The sequence below is a fragment of the Phacochoerus africanus genome, chromosome 6, assembly GCF_016906955.1.
Source record: "Phacochoerus africanus isolate WHEZ1 chromosome 6, ROS_Pafr_v1, whole genome shotgun sequence".
NCBI lineage: Eukaryota > Metazoa > Chordata > Mammalia > Artiodactyla > Suidae > Phacochoerus > Phacochoerus africanus.
This window is the reverse complement of record NC_062549.1, coordinates 68,860,897-68,882,829: the sequence shown is the minus strand read 5'-3', so window position 1 is coordinate 68,882,829 and position 21,933 is coordinate 68,860,897. Positions and strand designations below refer to the sequence as shown.

Here is a 21,933-nt window from a genome sequence, read left to right as displayed (position 1 = left end):
AGGTTAGTAAAGCGGTATTTATGACCCACGGGAATAATTTCGTCTTTGTTACTCAAAGGACTGCTTAATGCAATTGCCTTTAAGTGTGTTCTGGGACCAAAGAACAATTTCTTCCACCCTGGGGAAGCCCTGTGGTGGGCAAAATGCTTGGTTGGAAGATCTGGTTTGTAGTTAATGTTACCCTTTCCACTTAATTAGCTTTGTGATCTTGTGCAAGTCACAATCTCTCTAAGCTATAATTTTCTCACCCATAAAATTGTACTAAAAATAATACACTATATACCTCACCGAGCTGTGAAGATTAAATGAAATGATATATGTGAAAGAGGCTTGTAAATGCTAAAGCATTATATAAAATGTTACTTGTTGGTATTACAGAAGTGTAATATATATCCACCTCTTGAGAGATTCTGAAAACACAATTCTCTGGCTTCACAGATACAAGTTGTCTCATGCAATGCAGATAATTTTTAAATACCATCTGGGGACAGCATCTAGAAAAAGAGAAGGGGATGAAAGAGGAAAGAACTAATTCCAGTGAGAATCTATTTCTTTACTGATTGTTTCTCCCCATTCCCTCCTTCGTTCCTTCCTTAATAAACACTAGAACTGGATATGGCACTGCAGCAACACTAATCTTGGGCTTTTGAGCTTTGTTCCTTATCATCAAATCTCACTGAAAATACTGGTTACTCAGGAGTCATATTACTTGTTAATCTAGGATTAGTCTGGTAGCACAGGAGTTCTGAGTTCAGGCTAGGACCAGAATTAGCTGTTTTTGGCACCCATAGATTGTTGGAAAAACTAATGACCTTCCTTGAGACTCCGTTCTCCTTCCATAATGCAAATTATTCCAATGGTCTTTTCATTGTGGGTGGATTCAGGTAAAAATCACCCAGTGAGCTGCCTATCAGAAAATGGCAATGTTGACAAAATCAAGAGAGTAGAGCTTGGCGTGAGTACAGTGTGTTCAGAAGAGCAGGGGGACAGACAACACGGAAAGCACCTGCGTTTGAGATTTAGCTGCCACTTAACTACCCAGGGCCTCAATTTCCCATCTGTAAAATAAAGGAGTTAGACCAGGGTTTCATCACTAGGTCTCCAGTGTCTCTGCCCACAGTAAGAGTCTATCATTGTCTGGTCAGTTTAGAAATTAGGGTGCTGGCATTCCCAACCTCCTGCCATGGGCCAGAGAGGAAGTGCTTGCAGCTGGGGGTGGGGATGGGGGTCTCAGCTGGGCCTAGGGGAGGAGCAAAGGTTCTTCTCTGTGACATCACAATATCCAGCCCAGCTCAACCTTGGCTACAGGAGGTAACAGGAGGTTCAGCTACTGATATATGAGAGGTGGGACACTACCTGATGGAGCTAGAAGGAATCAGCCAGCCATGACTCCGGGCCAGGTATGTGGCATTTGCTAAGCTCAGAACAGAAAGGACTGTGTCTAACGAAACAGGAGGAAAGGACCACAAAATGGGCATGTCTCTAGGCTTAGGTATAACAGTATAAGCACAGTCTAGCACCAGATACTTAGGGTAATGTAAAGGATCCAAATGAGCAGACCAAAGACCACAAACGGTCCCACCAGAAACAAAGCTGAGGTGCATCCCTCGACAGCCAGACTTACTACCATGCAGCCAGGCTACAAGGACATTTCCAAGACTCTTAGCTCCTCTTCGTCCTCTCCACAACCACTGGGGAAATGCAAAAGAGGCACAGGTACCTCAAGAGGTCAGTGTAAAATTACTGTTTAAAATAGTTTACATGTGTTGCCTGGTGATGTTTATTCTTTTATCTAGGTGCTTTTTTTTTAATAGCTTCTCCCCCAGAATGATACGGAAGAAAAAACTAAACAAAAATAAGTTAACAGAACTATTTTAAGAGAAGATAGTATAAAAATGCAAGTGAAAGTAATAGAAGGAAGAGAAAAAATCATTATGGATTAGCAACTGATATTGATTCTAAAGTCTGGTTTTGAAATTTCAAAGCTTAAAAGGCAAAAGGCACCCCCCCATAAAGAGTGAAAAAGAAGGGCCTTCTGGTTGAGAAGTAAGTTAAACAGTCCAGCTGAAACCATCTACAGCTCCACCCCTCTCAGGAGCTCACACCAGTGAAATCATTGCTAGAGATGTGGACAGTTCTGTTTTCTTTACCTTGCCTTAGGGTTTTGGCTTCTAAAGTATTTGTTTCTTCCTGGAGTCTCAGGGCCCTGAGAGGCTCTGAATGACGATAAATAGCTGTTCTGTTTACCAGTAGGGTGGAGTGTGGGGTGGGTGCCAGGCCCTGACTCATCTGAGCACACTGCGACCCCAGAGAGGAGTACAGGACTGCTCAGGCAGGCACACTGAGATTCACCCCAAGATCCAAGTTCACTGCCATGTTTCCCCAGTGGAAGCAGGAGTCCCATGTTCTAAAAGGTAGATCAGTTGCCCACAGGAGATCCCAGTAGCAACAGACAAGAGGAGCCCCAATCTCTATCCCTAGGACACAAATTTAACATTCTTTGGCCTCCAGCACATCAGGAATACAGATATCTCAGCTGCAAGGCCAATACGCTGTAAAAGCACTAATAATCCAGAGCATGTCAATCAATTCAGGGGTTCAGATAAGACAAAATGTACTTGCACATATTCAACTTCCAGCTAGAGAAGCTCCCCTGATCTTCACAGTTAGATTACGATCCAGCCTCTGAAGTCTTTGAAAATTAAAAACTCAATGGTCCCGTTTTTGGATTTTATTCATTTTATAGTCACTGAAAACTAAGTTTAGGTTTAGCCTCAAATAATATCCACAAAACACACAATGTCCTAACTTGTCTACCCTGTATTTATTGACTCTAATGTTCTCTGACCATTCTGTTAGTCACACACCCCAGAATTCTGGAGTTGGAGGAGAACTAAGAGATCACCCATCCAGCATGCTCACTTCCAGAGGAGGAAACCATCACAGACAGGCACAAGTGTCTTGACCTGGCCACTGAGCCTCTTCGTGCTGGGCTGGGGGTCAAAGCGTAGGGTCCCTCACTCTCAGGCTGGCGACCACCTTGGTCCTCCTGGCCCAAATTCATCCCAAAGGAATGTATTGGTTCATATTTGAACTATTTTAATTTCCAAGTCAGAATATTCTAAGGTGAAGAAATCTTATTTTATCACCTTGGTGTGGATATTGGTAGATTCAGATCATCTAGGTAGGTAGTCAGCAAAGCTCTCCCAGCCTTCATAGCTCCAAACAAAACAAGCTGCAGTCAAGGTCAAGAAACCCAAGACCTCATCCAATAGTCTGAGAACTACAGTGAAAGTAAGTCCAGGAAAACTGACAGGCTATTCTGCCTTGAGACCTAATTAGAAGTAGTCCGTTTTTTCAAGGCATTTATACAATTAATGAGATTTTTACTAAATATGCAGACTTCCTGTGGCCCTTCCTAGTTTAGGTGATCACTTTGTTTATGTGCACACGTATGTACACTCTGTGATATGTATATAAGCCCTCTGTAAATGCACATGTGAGTAAACCCTTCATCCGGCAGCTGTGTGGCTTGATGCCACCTGCGGTAACTGACCTATCCTTATTATCTAATATGTCTCCTATAGAGCCTTTTCTGACTTAAATCATGAATTAACATTTCATTTGAGTTATCACAATATTTAGGAATAGTCTTAAGTTTGTCCAGGGTTTGTTTTATGTAAAAAAAAGCTGTATATGTCTTATATCTCCAACTACTCTGTAAGTTTGAGTCCCGACACTCCCTAGATATAGATCTTCTGAGCTTTTTCCAACTGAATTCATTGTAAATGTATTAATATCAGCCCAAAGTCCCAAATCTGAAAGAAAATGAAACGAAGAATTGTTGAATATAAGCATAGACCTCATTTGCATAGTCATCAGCTCCAAAGGTCTGATTAATATTTTCTAGGCCACAAGACTGTTTTTTAACCCAGGATGGTCCATATGTTTCTGGTTTTTCAAACAGATTGTCTTTTAATAAAAAAGACTTATGAAATGATTACCCACAGCAAAGAACATTCCATCATGGCATAGGCTTTAAAACAAGGCTGTGGTAATATCTTTCGGCTTTCATATTAATTTCAAAAGTTGGGTAATATATTGAGTAATTTTGCACATATTACCGCATAAAACTGCAGGAGAAAGCTGACTATGAGAAGTAGAGGGATAAAAAGAGCTTTAGGTTCAGATTCTCCATTGTGGGTTTTGAATTCTCAAATCTCTCCAGCGAGCTGAAACACAGGGATGCCAAGTGTACTTTTGAAATGTTCTGCACCTGAGCAGATGCAACCTCACAAGCCCTATTAAGAGCTGGGGGAGAAAAAAAAGTAAAAGCTACCCCGCCAGAGATCCTGAGACATTTGCTCCTCTCTCTTGCTGCCACCACCTGGGGTGCCTTGGCAGACAGCCACACCTGGATCTCTGACACATGCTGGACACTCCCCTTCTCAGCCCAGCCCCCATGCCCACTCTCCTAAGAATTGCGCAATGAAGCCTTTGTAACCCGAGGCCTGTGAAGTCTGGAAAGGAATGTGACCCAGAGCCAACAGGCGTTGCTGCCACGGGGGGCCAAGAAGGTGCTCTCCTGCTGTTTACTTCAAACTTGGGGAAACCTCAGAAGGGGAAGGTATGTGCCAGAAGGAGTGGGAATGGAGCCCCTGACGGGTGTGAAGCAAGCACTCCAGTGCCTTTCCCCCTCGTCTTTGCCAACTTCTAAAGGCATGCTTAGTGCCACTCCCAAGAGAAGACTCAGATCCACTTTTGAGCCACTTCTTTTCCCACTCACAGTTGCCCCCTCTTTTTTTTTTTTCTTTTTTTTCTTTTAGGGCCGCACCCATGCCATATGGAAGTTCCCAGGCTAGGGGTTGAATCGGAGTTGCAGCTGCAGGCCTATGCCACAGCCACAGCAACTTAGGATCCAAGCTGCATCTGTGACCTATACCACAGCTCACGGCAACGCCGGATCTTTAACCCACTGATTGAGGCCAGGGACTGAATCCACATCCCCATGATCCTCATGGTTACTAGTTGGGTTCATTACCACTAAGCCATGACGGGACCTCCTCTTTTGAAAGCTTAGGAGTTGGAGTTCCCATCGTGGCGCAGTGGAAACGAATCGGACTAGGAACCATGAGATTGCAGGTTCAATCCCTGGCCTTGCTCAGTGGGTTAAGGATCTGGCGTTGGGATGAGCTGTGGTGTTGTAGTGTAAGTTGAAGATGTGGCTTGGATCCCGCGTTGCTGTGGTGTGGTGTAGGCCGGCAGCTGTAGCTCTGACTGGACCCCTAGCCTGGGAACCTCCATATGCTGTGGGTGTGGCTCTGAAAAGACAAAAGCCAAAAAAAAAAAAAAAGAAAGAAAGAAAGCTTAGGAGTCTTAGGTCCTGTTCTTCCAGTGACCATGCGGGGTAGAGGGTGATCTGAATGGGAGGCTCCATTAAATAGCAGTGTTGATGGTAGTGTGCCAAGCGCTGATGGCAGGACCACTAGGGAGGTCGTTGTGATCAGGGGCCTACAGGTACTTGTTAAACAATGACACAAAACCAGCTTCCTATCTCTTCTCCTTGAGACACATTATCCCTCCAACATGACAAGCGCACAGTCTGGCCACTGGCAATACCTGCCCAGGGAGTTATGTCATGGGTACTCTTAATTTGCCCAAAAAACATGACGCACACAAGTGGACATCCAACCGAAGGAAAGACTAAAAGGAAGTGTCATTTGAGCACTGTCTAGTAAACTTCGTGAAATTTGCTGTAAATGACCTTCTATATTTTATTTTACCAATACTGCTTAAACAAAAGGAAGTCCCAGAAAAACAGACTTTTTATTAGTAGAGAGGAAAGCATCCTTTTATGTTAGCAACTATGTATGTTAGGGATTAACACCATCCCACTCTCAGAGTCAACATATCACCTCTGCACTCTGTCTTTCAAGGTGGTTTTGACACTTTCTCCTTCTTATCCCAAATGCATTCAGTGTCAGCATCAATCCAATTTGTAGTTCCTGAAACCTTAAGACACACCACGCCCTGTGGCAATAACAAAGTGAACTGTCTGGCATAAATTGAGCTCTTTAAGAATTAAGAAGTAAGGTGAGGAGACAAGAATCACACACCTGTGAAGAGTTTGAAAGCAGAGAAGGAACTGAGTAACTACATGAAAAACGTTCCTATGGACTCTGAAGTGTCCCAGGGGCTCAGTGCAGGGCAGAGGCCACGTTGTCTCCAGTGTTTAGGTTGCTCAGCACAGCAGAACTGGGACTTGAGAAGAATTTTGAAGGAAGAGAAACAGAACAGTCACTGACACAAACTTAGGGAGGAAAACATTTTTCTAGTGCAAACCTGGCTCCCATACGATGGGTCTTCTCCCACTCACAGACTCTATCTCCATCTTCCTGTGCTCTGACAACTCCTTTGCATGCAAGGCAAACAATTCACATGGCGACTTATGGATAAGGGAAAACAGGAGTCATGGGAACATGCCATGAAGGATGAGACCCACTGTAATGGGGTTTCCGAGAAAGGTCCTTCATGCTGCAAGCAGGGTTGTGTCTGACTTTAATTATGGACATGGGCCTCCTGACCTTACACCCCAAGTCGACATGTTCTAAATCTAATTTATCATCTTCCTCCAAACCTGATCTCCTTTTTTTTTTTTTTTTGTCTTTTCTAGAGCTGCACCTGCAGCATATGGAAGTTCCCAGGCTAGGGGTCTAACTGGAGCTGTAGCAGCCAGCCTACACCACAGCCACAGCAATGCCAGATCTAAGCCGCATCTTCGACCTACACCACAGCTTACGGCAATGCCAGATCCTTAACTGAGGCCAGGAATAGAACCCTCAACCTCATGGTTCCTAGTCAGATTTGTTAACCACTGAGTCACGACAGGAACTCCTGATCTCCTTTTGTGACTCCCATCTCAGCCAATGACCTCACCACATTCCTAGCTATTGTGGCCATAGAATCTAGAGTCTGCTCTGATTCCAAGGTCTCTCCTCCCCAGCATTTGGTCATTAGGCCAGGAGGTTTTATCCCCAGACCTCTTTCAAATCCATTGCTTCCTGCCAGTTCTGCCTGCTGCTAGCCCTGGGCCAGGCTTAGGTTTCCCTAAGATCACTCATCTCCAGCATCTCTTCTCTCTACTCTATTGGTCATATCTTTCTAAAAGAAACACTAGAAATTGTGCCTTGCCAGTTTGAAATTATTTAAAAAATTAGGACTAGATCCTTATATTGGCTTTCCAAGTCCTTCACCTTCTCTTGCCCCCACCCCCTGCACCAGAGGGGTCCCTCTGCTCCCCAGTCTCCAGCCTGCCCCCCACTTTTCTGCCTCTATGGTCTTTCTCATGCAGGTCTCTTCTTACAGCTGAACTCCTGCAGCATTCCCCCTCAAAGGGGTGGCCACTTTCTTCCTCCATTATTTATGATATTCTCATGACATTCTTCTTATTTACACTGAGGAATTGATGGGGTGGGCAGGGAGTTGGAAGACCAGGCAGAAGGGAATAGAAGAATGTTTTAAGACAGGAACCAGAATGTCAAAGACTCAGAGGAAAGAGAGAATGGTGTTCAAGGAACACAGTAGATGGTGGAAATTGGGTCCAAGTTTGAGAGGAAGAAGTTGGGAGGAGGTGTTGGGGAAAGAGACAGAGGCTGGCCCTGTTGAGTTGGGATATTAGCTTAAGATCAGTAGGCCAGTTTAAAGGGTTATAAGCAGGGAAGTGACAGGATACTATTTGCATTTTAAAATAATGTATTGTCTGGAGAACAGGTGGGAGTGGAGAGAGACTGGAGAAAGGACTATCAGTCAGGGTGCTGGTAGGGTAAGCAAAGGAGGTGATGAACTTGGTGCAGGGTAGTGACAGCAGGAAGTAAGAAAGGTAGTGGCCTTCAGGGAGCTTTAGAAAGGAGAACTGATTAGACCTCGTTGATTGACCAGGCATGGCTCAAGTGGAGAAGGCGAAAAAGCCCAGAAATGGTACTGTACTAGGTTCAATATCACTTCCTGATAATGCCTCACTAAGGAGACTTTATCCTGTAGGAAACAGGAGGCAATAAGGATTTCTTCACTTGGGTAAATCTACATTTTTGGAAGAGAAAACTGGAAGTGGAGGGAGTATGGCCAGAAAGGGGAAGACTGGTCACAGGCAGACTAAAAAGCCACAGAGGTGGGGTGTTAAATGCTGACAGTGCACAGCTGCTCAAAGCAGTGGGCCCCTCTCAGCACTGGCGATCCTGCCTCTCACATAGTTTAATGGAAAAGTAGTGTTTTACAGCGTGGTATTGGCACAAAAACAGACATATGGATCAACAGAATAGAGAGCCCAGAAATAAACCCACACAAGAATATATAGCAGAGAAAAGACAGTCTCTTCAGCAAGTAGTGTTGGGAAAGGTAGACAACGTCATGTAAATCAATGAAGTTAGAACACACCCTTACACCACACACAAAAATAAATTCAAGATGGCTTTAAGACTTAAATATAAGACATGACACCATTAAACTCTTAGAAGAGAACATAGGCAAAGCATTCTCTGACATAAATCGTACCAATGTTTTCTTAGATCAGTCTTCTTTTTTTTTTTAGGATTAAAAGGGCATATTTTATTTCTATTTTTAAAAAAGAAATGAAAGACCATGATAAAAATACAATTGCACTGGATTGTTCAGCATATTTCCTGGAATTGGAATAACTTAATAGACCTCCCCCCCTCCGCCACATACAAAAGCTATAGAGAGGACATGGCAGAAATGAATAATGCTATTTATAAACCGTAGATCAGTCTTCTAAAGCAATACAAATAAAAGTAAAAATAAAAAAATGGGACATAATCAAACTTACAAGCTTTTGCACAGCAAAGGAAACCATAAACAAAATGAAAAGATAACCTACAGACTGGGAGAAAGTATTTGTAAACGACGCGACTGACAAGAGCTTACTTTCCAAAATACACAAACAGTTCATACAACTCAATAACAAATAATAAAAAAAAGAATAACCTAATCAAAAAAATGGGCAGATGACTGAAACAGACATTTCTCCAAAGAAGGCATACAGATGGCAAACAGGCACAGAAAAATGCCCAACATCTCCAATTATTAGATAAAAGCAAATCAAAACTACCATGAGGTACCACCACACACTGGTCAGAATGGCCATCATTAAAAAGTCTACAAATAGCAAATACTGGAAAGGGTGTGGAGAAAAGGCAACCCTCCTACAGAGTAGGACTAGAAACTGGTTCAGCCACTATGGAAAATGGTATGGAGGTTCTTCAAAAACTAAAAATAGCATTGCCATATGTTCCAGTGATCCCACTCCTAGGCATATATCTGGAGAAAACTTTAATTCAAAAAGATACATGCTCTCCATTGTTCACAGCAGCACTATTTACAGCAGCCAAGACATGGAAGCAATCTAAATGTCCACTGACAAATGAATAAAGGATATATAATATATATCCATATATTTCCAATGGAATACCACTCAGCCATAAAGAATGAAATAATGCCATTTGCAGTAACCTAGAGATTACCATACTAAATCAGAAAGAGAAAGTCAAATACCGTATGATATCACTTGTATATGGAATCTAAAGTATGACACAAATGAACTTATCTGCGAAACAGAAACAGACTCACAGAGAATAGATTTGCAGTTACCAAGGGAGGGAGGAGTGGTGAGAGGGATGGACTGGGAATTTGGGATTAGCAGATGCAAACTGTTATATATAGAATGGATAAACAACAAGATCCTAGTTATAGCCCAGAGAACTATACTCAGTATCCTATGATTAAACCATATGGAAAATAATATGAGTAAGTGTGTGTGCGTATACATATATGTGTGTGTGTGCATGTGTGCGTGTATACATAGCTGAATCACTTTTCTAATGAGGAACTAACACAACATTGTAAACCAACTATAATTCAATTTTTAAAAGTGTCTAAATTGAAAAGTTATATGTGCATGTTGTAAAAAAAAATTAAACAGTGAAGAATGTTATGCTATGAAAAACAATTCTCCCTCCCACCCCAGTCCCTAGTCCTTTTCCTCCAAGGAGCTTTTGCAAGTTTTACACCCTCTCCAGAAATGTTCTATGTGTACACAAATGTGTCCAAGTCTGTATTATGCACACAGAGATCCACTCTTAAAAAATAGTTTAGTATACATGTGCCTTGCTTTTTTTAAACTGTGAAAGTGTATTTTGTTACACCGTTTTTATATAAGCTCGTGTAGATGTGCCTCACTCTTTTTGATGTCTACAATGATTTCCTCCTGCAGTTGTCTCTCAAACCCCTTACTGATTATACTGAAATCAAACTTGGCTTTCAAGTGCTCTTACCTGTCCTTATCCTCAGCCACCATCCTCAGCCTCTGTTGTGCTATTGCTTTAAACAACTCAGAGTCCCACCCTGGGGCATTTCTCTTTCCATCTTTTCACACAGATCTCTTTTCAGATCTGAAGTAAGAGAACTCCCTCTGCAGCTGCACAAATTTAGCACACCCTAAGTTTGCTTCCCTCATGGTGTCATCTCTGCTGGAAGCATCAATTTGGCTTATTAGATTCATATTCCTTGAGCAAAAGACCAATCTTTTCTCTAAATCTGTGGAATGTTCTTTGAAAATCCTGTACTTATACAGCCACACCAAGGGTGTTATAAACTCTAAAGCGTCACAGCCCCACTGCTAATCAGAGACTAGTTCTTTGTGAGTCAGAATGAAGCTCAGAGTAGTGGATCTGTCTTTCTCAGAGATGACACTTTCAACAAGGCTGGTCAATAGTGGCTCAGACACTTTGCTTTTAGAGGGCACAGCAGTTGATTCAGGGCCTGGGTCTCATTCATGTGTAAGAGTTCCCAGGGTACCTAGGAACTCAATAAATCTTGGCAAACAGGCATCTGTGCCTCTAAGTATTGCCCCTGATAGTCTTCCTACTATTTTTATAAAAATAATCATTGGGCATTTTAACCTCTATTGCCCTTCACAGTGAAAACTGTGATCAGACCCTTTCTTCCTCCCAGCTTGGATTTCAGTGGAAAGCCTTGACTAGGAGGCAAGTCTCCTGCCTGCCAGGTCACTGGTGTCCCTCAAAGGCTTCCTGGTATTCCTTGCAGGGGGTCTACTCTGGTCATCACCAGAAAACCAAAAAAATGTCCTTTGACACCACCCCGAGCTCACCGTCTGCTTCCTACATTATCCTTTCTCAGTCATGGCCTGTACAATTCTTGATCAAATACACTTTGGAGCCCTATGACCTTTATTCCCACCGGGAACGAAGTCACTGAACATTCAGTTTCTTCTGACTGCATCTTTCCTTTCCTTATGAATCATTTTAAGGTCCCTCCTATCACCGGGGAACAGCACATCTCCAGCCTCAAGTCAAAGTGGACTTGCTCTACTCTCCTTGGCCGCCACTGACCTCCTCCTGATGCCTAGAGTCTCGCGGTGACAGCTTTCTCTGGGTCCACGCTTGTCTTCGTACTGGGGTCCTTCACTACCTCTGCAGACTGCAGAGAGAGGAAGGCTCTGGGGGTGTTCTTTACCATCTTTAGATGAAAGTCAAGTTTGCATTTCAGCGATTTCATCATAGTTAAGAATCTTCAGTATAAACATTAGTAGTACAAATTATATAATTTAAAAATTTTCGAAAGACATGAAAACCAGAAGATAATTATGAATACATATCCAAAATGTCTTTCCCAGAGATTAAAGTAATAATATTGTAAAAATTATATATACAATTTCATATAACATATAATGAACATTATGATATACATACATATATAAACATAATGTGCATATAGTATCTTGATATACACATGCATATATGTTATGTTTGTTGTAGATGATCAAAGTCATCTTAAATATAAGCACATGAATAACAAATGTTATTTAGGCTATTATTAGCATTTCCTGTCTCTTAAACAACATAAATTCAATCAGCTTTATGTATAGACAACGTCTCGCCGAGTTCTGAAATAACAGAAATAGCAATCATAAAAACAACCTTTTCAGGGTTATTTTGCACTTGCTGTATTAGGGTTCTCTTGCAAAACAGAACCTATAGGAAAAATATCTATCCATATATCTGTATATTATTTACTATAAGGAATTGGCTAATACGATTACAGAGGCTGACAAGTCCCAAGCTTTGTAGTCAGCATGCTGGAGACCCACGAGAGCCAATGGTGTGGCTCCAGTCCAAAGGGCAGCAGGCTAGTGACCCAGGAAATGCCAATACTTCAGTTAAAAGTCCAAAGGCAGGAAAAAAACTGATGTCCCAGCCCAAGGCAGTCTGGGAGGAGGAAATTTCCTCTTACTTACAGGAGGGTCAATCTTGTTGTTTTAAGATCTTCAACTGATTGGATTGGGCCCATTTACTTAGGGAGGGCAATCTGTTATACTCTGGGTTCTACGATTCAAATGTTAATTTCGTCCACAAACACTCTCAGACACACCCAGAGTAACGTTTGACCAAACATCTAGGCACCCCATGGCCCAGTCCAGTTGGTACATAAAATTAACAAACATACCTATTATGTCACCAATAGGCTCAAAAATTATCTCATTTAATTTCCACAAAGACCCATAGGGAAAGCAGTCTTATTCCCATTTTCTCAACAGAAGTTTATTCAATAAATGTTTGTACATTTTAGAATGAAGAAACTGAGGTTCAGAGAGTTGAAATAGCTTGTCTAAGGTGGCACAGCTAATAAATGGCAGAAGTAATATTCTAACCCAGGTCTAAATGACTCCTGTGAATTCCTAACTGGTGTAGTTACCGCCTCCCAGCCCTGATGCTGTACTCTCCATGGTCCTGAGGCTCCCCTCTTGGGGTGAGACAGATCTGAAGGCACTGGCTACCGTTAATGTTCAGGGTAGCATGGGTAGGGGTTCAATTTTGTCTTCACAGTTTTGAACACGTTGGACTTGAGTGCAACTTGGAGCTATAGGAGGGTTCTACTTTCCTTCCCTCTGAGGTCCTCCCCAGAACACAACTAGGTGCTACTCATTATTGAAAGTCTCATGCTTGTGCTTTGCATGGGTAATAACAGCTAATGTTCACAATGACCCGTGTTCTCCCCACCACCACGCTCTGCTGGGGGAGAGAGAGGGGGACCCTGTCATCCATGGCCGCCAAGGGCAGGGACTGTGAGACGTCCTTCTTAAACCACTATCCTTGGAACCACCAAGAGTGCCCTTCATTGCCTTAAATGTCCTTGTGGGACAATTCAATCCTGTTCTACTCCTCCCCAGAACTACCCATGAAGCCAGTTTAGAGTATTCATGGATACTTCTGCAGGTGTCTGCTGACTCACCCATGGAACAGGTCTGGGCTTCCCCTTGTCTGGGTTGCTCCTTGTGGCCTGGCATGCCGCTGCTCCTCACTTTCTTCCTCCACCAGCACTTTCAGGAAATGCTGTCCAGGGGTGCACTTCCTGGGAGACCTAAATCAATCTCTATTAAAGGAGACTCCTCTGTCCCCTCTCCCTGTAGGACTCTCTGGGTTGCTTCCTGGGAGTCCCTTTGTTGTGACAACATAAGCAGTCCTTACTGTGCTGGCGAGTTAGCTGGGCCACAGCAAGCCTCTTGCCCCAGACAGGAGGAATCTGAGGCTCTGGTGTGGGTGTGGGGGCTGCCTGCCTCTTACCCAAGTTCACGGGTAGGAGCCAAGTCCTTCGCTTCCCAGTCCGGTGCTTCTGGTGTCCTCATAGATATCAGTTCTGATGTGCTAGAGGCAGGGCTGCCTCCCAGTCCCAGCCAGTGGAGATGGGCAGAAGGAGAGCATATCTCCAAGGCAGCATCTGAGGGGCAGATGTGCAGGCTGCACCAGATGACAAGGGAGATGAGTACCTCTTTTGCATGTCTGCCTCCATGTACAGCAATGGACAACGATGGAGGTGCAGGACAAACCAAGGTATTGCTAGAGAAACTGGGATAGAGTGGACCTTTTTATAGACAGAAGCAGATTCCCCTTGGTCTGGAGGCTTCACTGGAAGGCCCCAGAAAGAGCTGCGAGTCCTATCTGTCTGGAATTGCAGTGAATGACTCATTGTGGCCCCCATTCCCAATGGAAGTGGCTTTGGCTTACATCATGTGTTTCTACAAAATCAGCTCGACAGCAAGTTTGCATGACTCCACCCAGAGGATTCCCCACGGCACCTTCCACAGGCCAGCAGGCACACATCTGGGCTCTGCAAAACGATATTTCTAGATCAGATCCATGGTCTGGATCTCTCTCTCTCCTTGCTGGTGGTGTTTCCAGAGCCTGTGAACCTGAGGATAGAAGCTGAGGGCAAATGGGCTCGTTTCAGCCAAGGCTCTGAGAACACTATCAAATAAATACTTACACAGGGAAAAAAATCATTGGCGAGAACAACTCTCAAAAGAAAGGAAAGTAAAATTGCTTGTTTTCAAGATCATTCTACTTTTTAATCTTTTAAACATAACAGGGAAATGAATCTCAGATGCTTTGAGAGCAATATCACCATTGCCAAGAAGGCAGCACACTCTGGAGATGGATAAGAAAGGTCTCAGAATCCAAAAATTTATATGGAACAACAAAAGACCCAGAATCACCAAAGCAATCCTGAGAAACAAAAACCAAGCAGGAGGCATAACTTTACCAGACTTCAAAAAATATTACAAAGCCACAGTCATCAAAACAGCGTGGTACTGGTATCAAAACAGACAGACAGACCAATGGAACAGAATAGAGAACCCAGAAATAAACCCTGACATATATGGTCAATTAATCTTTGACAAGGGAGGCAAGAACATAAAACGGGAAAAAGAAAGTCTATTCAGCAAGCATTGCTGGGAAACCTGGACAGCTGCATGAAAAGCAATGAAACTAGAACACACCCTCACTCCATGCACAAAAATAAACTCAAAATGGTTGAAAGACTTAAATATAAGACAGGACACCATCAAACTCCTGGAAGAGAACATAGGCAAAACACTCTCTGACATCAACATCATGAACATTTTCTCAGGTCAGTCTCCCAAAGCAATAGAAATTAGAGCAAAAATAAACCCATGGGACCTCATCAACCTGAAAAGCTTTTGCACAGCAAAGGAAACCCAAAAGAAAACAAGAAGACAACTTACAGAATGGGAGAAAATAGTTTCAAATGATGCAACTGACAAGGGCTTAATCTCTAGAATATATAAACAACTTATACAACCCAACAGCAGAAAAGCCAATCAACCAATGGAAAAATGGGCAAAAGACCTGAATAGATTGTTCTCCAAGGAAGATATACAGATGGCCAGCAAACACATGAATAAATGCCCAACATCGCTGATTATAAGAGAAATGCAAATCAAAACTACCATGAGATACCACCTCACACCCATCAGAATGGCCATCATTCATAAGCCCACAAATAACAAGTGCTGGAGGGGTTGTAGAGAAAAAGGAACCCTCCTGCACTGTTGGTGGGAAAGTAAACTGGTACAGCTGCTATGGAGAACAGTTTGGAGATACCTTAGAAATCTATACATAGACCTTCCATATGACCCCACAATCCCACTCTTGGGCATATATCTGGACAAAACTCTACTTAAAAGAGACACGTGCACCTGCATGTTCATTGCAGCACTATTCACAATAGCCAGGACATGGAAACAACCCAAATGTCCATCAACAGATGACTGGATTCAGAACATGTATATATACACAATGGAATACTACTCAGCCATAAAAAAGAATGACATAATGCCATTTGCAGCAACATGGATGGAACTAGAGAATCTCATACTGAGTGAAATGAGTCAGAAAGACAAAGAAAAATATCATACGATATCACTTATAACTGGAATCTAATATCCAGCACAAATGAACATCTCCACAGAAAAGAAAATCATGGACTTGGAAAATAGACTTGTGGCTGCCTGATGGGAAAGAGAGGGAGTGGGAGGGATCGGGAGCTTGGGCTTATCAGACACAACTTAGAATAGATTTACAAGGAGATCCTGCTGAGTAGCATTGAGAACTATGTCTAGATACCCATATTGCAACAGAACAAAGGGTGGGGGGAAAATGTATACATGTAAGGATAACTTGATGCCCTTGCTGTACAGTGGGAAAAAAATAAATAAAAAAAAAAGAAAGGTCTCAGAGACATGGGTGCTTGTCCTGGCTGCCAAGGACTTGCTGTTGCCCTTGGACAAATATCCATTTCACTGCTTGACTCGAGATTCTTGGAGCTGGGAGACCCGTGCACCTATCCAGGCTATGTTCATAACCGTCTGCTCACACAAAACTCCTCTGAGCCTCAGGTTCTTGGTTTGTAAAATGGGAACAAAAACATTTTCCCTGCCTATCTGTCCCAGTTGCTATGTAGGTCAAATGAACACATGTGAAAATATTTTGTAAATAATAGAGTACTCTATATTTTTCCCTGTGATGTAGGACACAATATCTTTTGTTGGAAGTGAGGTAAGAGTTCGGGAGGAGGGTGGCGGAGAATGTTGGAAGGATTATGGTTCCCCTGGGACACACACACACACACACACACACACACACAGTGTATGGAGCAGGGCTGCAGCTGGGATTGGAGACCATGGTCTTTGGTGGTAACATCTGCCTCACCAGAGGCTCAACAATTGAATACTGGATGGGGTGGGAGAAGGAATTAGGAGTATGGACAAGGGAATACTAGAGTTTCAGTGGTGTCAGACTATGCTGAATGAGGAGAGGGGTGAAGAAAAGAACAAGGCTGATAGATTTGGGGAGCTAGAATTATTAGTGAGACGTAAGTACCATGCACTTGGGGGTGGGGGTGGGGCTAGCTGGTGAGTCAGGCAATCATGGGGGAGGCTGGAGTTCAAGTTTGTAAGCTAGAGGACAGGCAGGTGTCTGAATAGGGCAAGGAGCTATGTGGGAGAGGGTGCTGGCTGGGAGGACTGCATGGGAGCTGAGTGCCAGGGTCCTGAGAGAATATGGGTGAGCTGTCAGACCCAGGGACGGCCATGGGGAGAACAGGACTTGTGCAGGGACATCACAGCTGGGGGCGGGGGGTGTGCAGGGTGTCTGGAAGGGCTGGTAAGGGAGGCTGATGCTGATGCTGCTTCTGGTAAGGGAGGCTCAGGATGGCCCAAAGGCACACTCAGATTTAAAACTTGATAGAACGATACACAATCGGTCATTTTATATACAGATAATCAAAAGCTATAGGGGCATCTTGGCCTCAATATGTAAACATATAAGACAAATTATATGGATAACACCTTTTAGCTGTTGATATTTTAAAATATAATAGGTTCAAGGGTAGGCTGGATCTAGTTAGTACCAGTGGATGAGGGCCATGCACTCTTAAATTTCCTGGAATTTCTGCAAACTAGGTATTAAGTTGGTACCTTGAAATAAGCCTGGGAGGAATAGTTACATCATGGAAATCTGCAAACACTACACGCTAGGGCTTTTTCTCCCCCTGGAGATCCAGTTGTTAAACATTTTCCAGCAAACTGCTGAGTAGGCCTAAATATAACCTTCAAATCTGCCCCACCTTACAGTCCTGTGTGGATTTGTGTCACTAAAAGAGATAGGTCCCAACCTCTAGTCCCTGTGAATGTGATGTTATTGAAAGCAGGATTTTGGTACAGGTAATTAAGATGTCAGTGAAGATGAGGACATCTTAGAGTAGGGCGAGTCCTTAATCCGGTGTAACTGTAGTGTTTATGACAGGATCTGCACCAACAGATACAGGGAACAGCACATGAGGGCGCAGGTTCAGGGGGATGCCACAGCGGGCGAGGCAGAGACCGAGGTACGCCAAGGGTTCCCAGCAACACCAGAAACCTTAAGACGATGTTGTGAAACAGATGTCCCCTTGGAGCCACCAGAAGGAACCATCCTGACCAAGACCTTGATTTCAGACTTCCAGCCTCCAGAACTGTGAGAGGATACATTTCCATCGCTACAAATCAGCCAGTCTGAACTATCCTTGCTCAGCATTGCTAGAAAATGGAAACACCTGCCATGCCATCAAATTTGGGCACAAGGCAAGTGGAAGTCCCCATGGAGAACTGTGGAAGAAAGGTCCCTATTCCCTGTGCTCTGGCTCCCAGGGAACGACCCCTCCATCTCCACCAGCACATGTTCTGGGCCGTCACCTGCTCCTTGTTAGCTGCCTTGTACTGCGGATGATGCTGTAAGTGTAGACATGCTGCCTCTTCTTTTAGGTGGTAACCCAGAGTTGTAAACTCAGATGCCTCATGGGTCAAGGTTGCTGAGTGTGACGCCAGGGTAACCATTTCGGACTGGAATGTGTGTGTCTTCCTTTAAATGAAACACTTAGCACACCCTGCTGGGCAAGGAAAACCTGACTAAGACCTGCCATCTGGGGACCTCTGCACTGTGCCAGACAGAGAGGGAATGTTTCTTGGCCTTTGCCTCCCCAGCGCAGCCAGCAGGCCCTGATTCACTGCTTGTGAATCTGCTGCCTGGATCTCTGTTGGGTCTTCTGTCCTGGTCCAACCAATGGGTCTGAGACTTCAGAATTTCAATAACTGCCCCCAAGTTTCCCCCTTCAGACCAAAGCTTCAAAACAGATTTTTTTTATAAGATTCTAATTTAAATCCCCTGACTAGCTACTCAAAACTAATGCAAAACCTCAGCGTCAGAAGAATGCAGCAAGAGGGTGGTGTCCCCTTTAGACATGGTTTGCCCCACCCTGAAGTTTCCATGAGTGTTTTTTTTTTTTTTTTTTTTTTGACGAGTCCCAGAATCTCAGGTGGCTGAGGGAGAGGCGTCAGGATACTTTAAAAAAAAAAAAAAAAGAAAGAAAGAAAAGAAAAGAAGAAAAACAAAAAACCAGGTGATTCAGGGCAAAGAGTATTTCAAAGTTAAAACCCTGTTTTCAGTTCATTACTATTTGAACACCAGAGGGCGACGCAGTCTCACGGAATAGCTGCTCTGCCTTGCCTTTTGCACGTTGAGAACAAATGTTGAAAAATTGTTCATTTGACTGTTTTGCCCAGGTCTCTAAGAAAGTTACAGAGAAGACTACTGAGGGCACTTTCCAGACATCCAAGCCTTGGGGCCTGAGGCTGCGGAACCCAGCCAAGGGTGCTGGGCAGGGTACAGCTTCCTCCGTGGGGATGCACCTGTCACTCACCCTCCCACCCCATCTGACAAGCTCCAGTCAGCTTTTCGGGAGGGTTTAGAATGTGTCCCAGGTCAGAAGCTAACTTTCGTAGGGACCCAGCTTGTTACTTCCAGGCCAGTTATTTAAAACTGGTTTCCTGAGTTCTACTTAGTATCTGGGGGTGAGGCCTGGCCCTGAGAGAATGGAGAAGCCTGAGAGAGGAGACCCTGTGAGGAGGGCTGAGGAATTGCAGAGCCCCTAATGGCTGTTATCCTGACCTGGGGGGCTTTGGTGACAGGGGGCCGCTGACCAGACTGTGTGTGCGGTCTGGGACCAGCTCCCACAGACGGCCTGATTGTGAGGACATCCGGCAGAATGTTCATGGTTTCTGGAGCATTATGGGAAACTGTATGACTCATGGAAGAGTCTGGAAGGAACAACAGGAGAGCAGTTGGGGATGCCTACGGGAAGCTTGACAGTGGTGGTGAGGCCTTGGGAAGGGACAGCTGGGCTCAGCTCTGGAGCGGTGAGGCCTATGAGGAGAGCCCAAGCTGTGCAGGTGCCTGCCTAAGTGGGCAGCAGGGAGGAGATCAGCATCAGAAGCCATCTAAACCCTCAGGCCTAGAAACCATGATGTGTGTGTGCGTGCAGCTGTAGAAGAATCTGCATCTGATTAGGTAACTTGTTCAGAAAGGGGCCTGTCTACCTTCACCCACCAGGAGAGGCCGCTCAGCTCTACCTACTCAATTCTGGGCACCTTCCAAAGGCATTCAGCAGAGCGTGAGACTGTCCTTAGCAGGGACATGTGGTCGACAGTAAAGTAACACTATATGAGATAGAAGGCAGCTTTGGAGACAAAAAAAAAAATCTGTGCTGAGTTGATTTACAATTTAGTGGGTCCTAGTTCATCCAAAACAGACAACTTTGGCAAAATAAGGGGAAAATGTATATCTACAATAGAAGGCACAAAGTCATTGCCATTATCATAAAGAGTTAGTTGAAATGTACCACTGGAGAATCCACTATGGACACTAGAAATCGGTGCAAGGCAGTGATCTGCTTGGTGTGGTGGGCCCAGAAGGCACATAAAGGACTGCCTTGCTCCCAGGCCTGTGATTGCTTCAGGAGCCATCTGGCCATGTGCACTAATAAGAGAAGATTCTCTGTCATTTGTAATTTAATGTTCGATTCAGCATTTAATTTACTTATTTATTTTTTGTCTTTTTAGGACCATACCTCTGGCATATGGAGGTTCCCAGGCTAGGGGTCAAATTGAAGCTGTAGCCACTGGCCTACACCACAGCCACAGCAATGCAGGATCTGAGCCATGTCTAGGACCTACATGACAGCTCACGGCAATGCCGAATCCTTAATCCACTGAGCGAGGCCAGGGATCGAACCTGAATTCTCATGGATGCTGGTCAGATTTGTTTCCACTGAGCTACGATGGGAACTCCTACACTGCTTTGGGTGTGTAGCAGTGATTCAGTATTTTTATAGATTATACTCCATTTAAAGTTATTACAAAATAATGGCTATATTTTCCTGTGCCGTGCAATATATCCCTGTTACTTATCTATTTTATACATAGCAGTTTGTATGTCTTAAACCCATACCCCCTATTTTGCCCCTCCCTCCTTTCCTCTCCCCACTGGTAACCACTAGTTTGTTCTGTATATCTGTAAGTCTACTTTTGTTCTATTCATTTGTTTTATTTTTCAGATTCTACATATAAGTGATATCAGAGTATTTGTCTTTCTCTGACTTATTTCACTAAGCATGATACTCTCTAGGTCCATCCACATTGTGCATATGGCAGAATTTCATTCTTTTTATGGCTGAGTAATAGTCCATTGTATACACACACACACAATCTTTATCCATTTGTCTGTCAATGGGCATCTGGGTTTCTTCCATATCTTGGCTATTATAAATAATGCTAATATGAACACAGGGATGAGTGTATCTTTTCAAATTAGTGTTTTTATTTCCTTCAGATACATACCTAACAGTGAAAGTGGTGGATCATATGGTAGTTTAGGCTTTTGGGGAATCTCTGTACTGTTTTTCATAGTGGCCGCATCAATTTACATTCCCACCAGCAGCATAAGAGAGTTCCCTTTTCTCCATGTCCTTGCCAACATTTGTTACTTGTGTTGTTTTGATGACAGCCATTCTGACAAGTGCAAGGTGATATCTCATTGTAGTTTTGATTTGCATTTCTCTGATGATTAGCAATGTTGAGCATTTTTTCAACCGTCTATTGGCCGTCTGTATATCTTCTTTGGAAAAATATTCAGTCCTGCCAATATTTAATTGCATTGGTTTTTTTCTGATGTTGAGTTATATATTTTGCATATTACCTTCTTAGTCACATCATTTGAAAATATTTTCTCCCATTCCATAGGTTGCCTTTTCATTTTGTCGATGGTTTCCTTTGCTGTGTAAAAGCTCTTAAGTTTAATTAGGTCCCATTTGTTTATTTTTGCTTTTTTTTGCCTTAGGAGATCCAAAAAAATATTGCTACAACTTATGTCAAAGAGTGTTGTGCTTATGTTCTTTTTTTGGAGTTTTATGGTTTCAGTCTTACATTTAGGTATTCAGTCCATTTTTAGTTTATTTTTATGTGGTATGAGAAAACGTTCTAACTTCATTCTTTTACATATAGCTGTCCAGTTTTCCCAGAACCACTTATTGGAGAGACGGCCTTTTCTCCACTGTATACTTTTGTCTCCTTGGTTGTAGATTAACTGACTATTAATTGGGCTCTCTATTCTGTTCCATTGACTTATGTGTCTGTTTTTGTGTGAGTTCCATGCTGTTTTGCTTACAAAC

General features: G+C 43.4%; 1 protein-coding gene across 1 annotated transcript in view; it reads left to right on the top strand.

Annotated features, from left to right (window-relative positions):
• Window positions 1-1,297: 1,297 nt before the first annotated feature.
• The window catches only part of DNAJC5B (DnaJ heat shock protein family (Hsp40) member C5 beta), an 81,171-nt gene continuing 60,535 nt past the window's right edge, over window positions 1,298-21,933 (top strand). The window contains exon 1 of the mRNA XM_047782963.1: window positions 1,298-1,400. The gene's annotated coding sequence lies outside the window, so the exon portion shown is untranslated. The remainder of the gene's footprint in view (window positions 1,401-21,933) is intronic.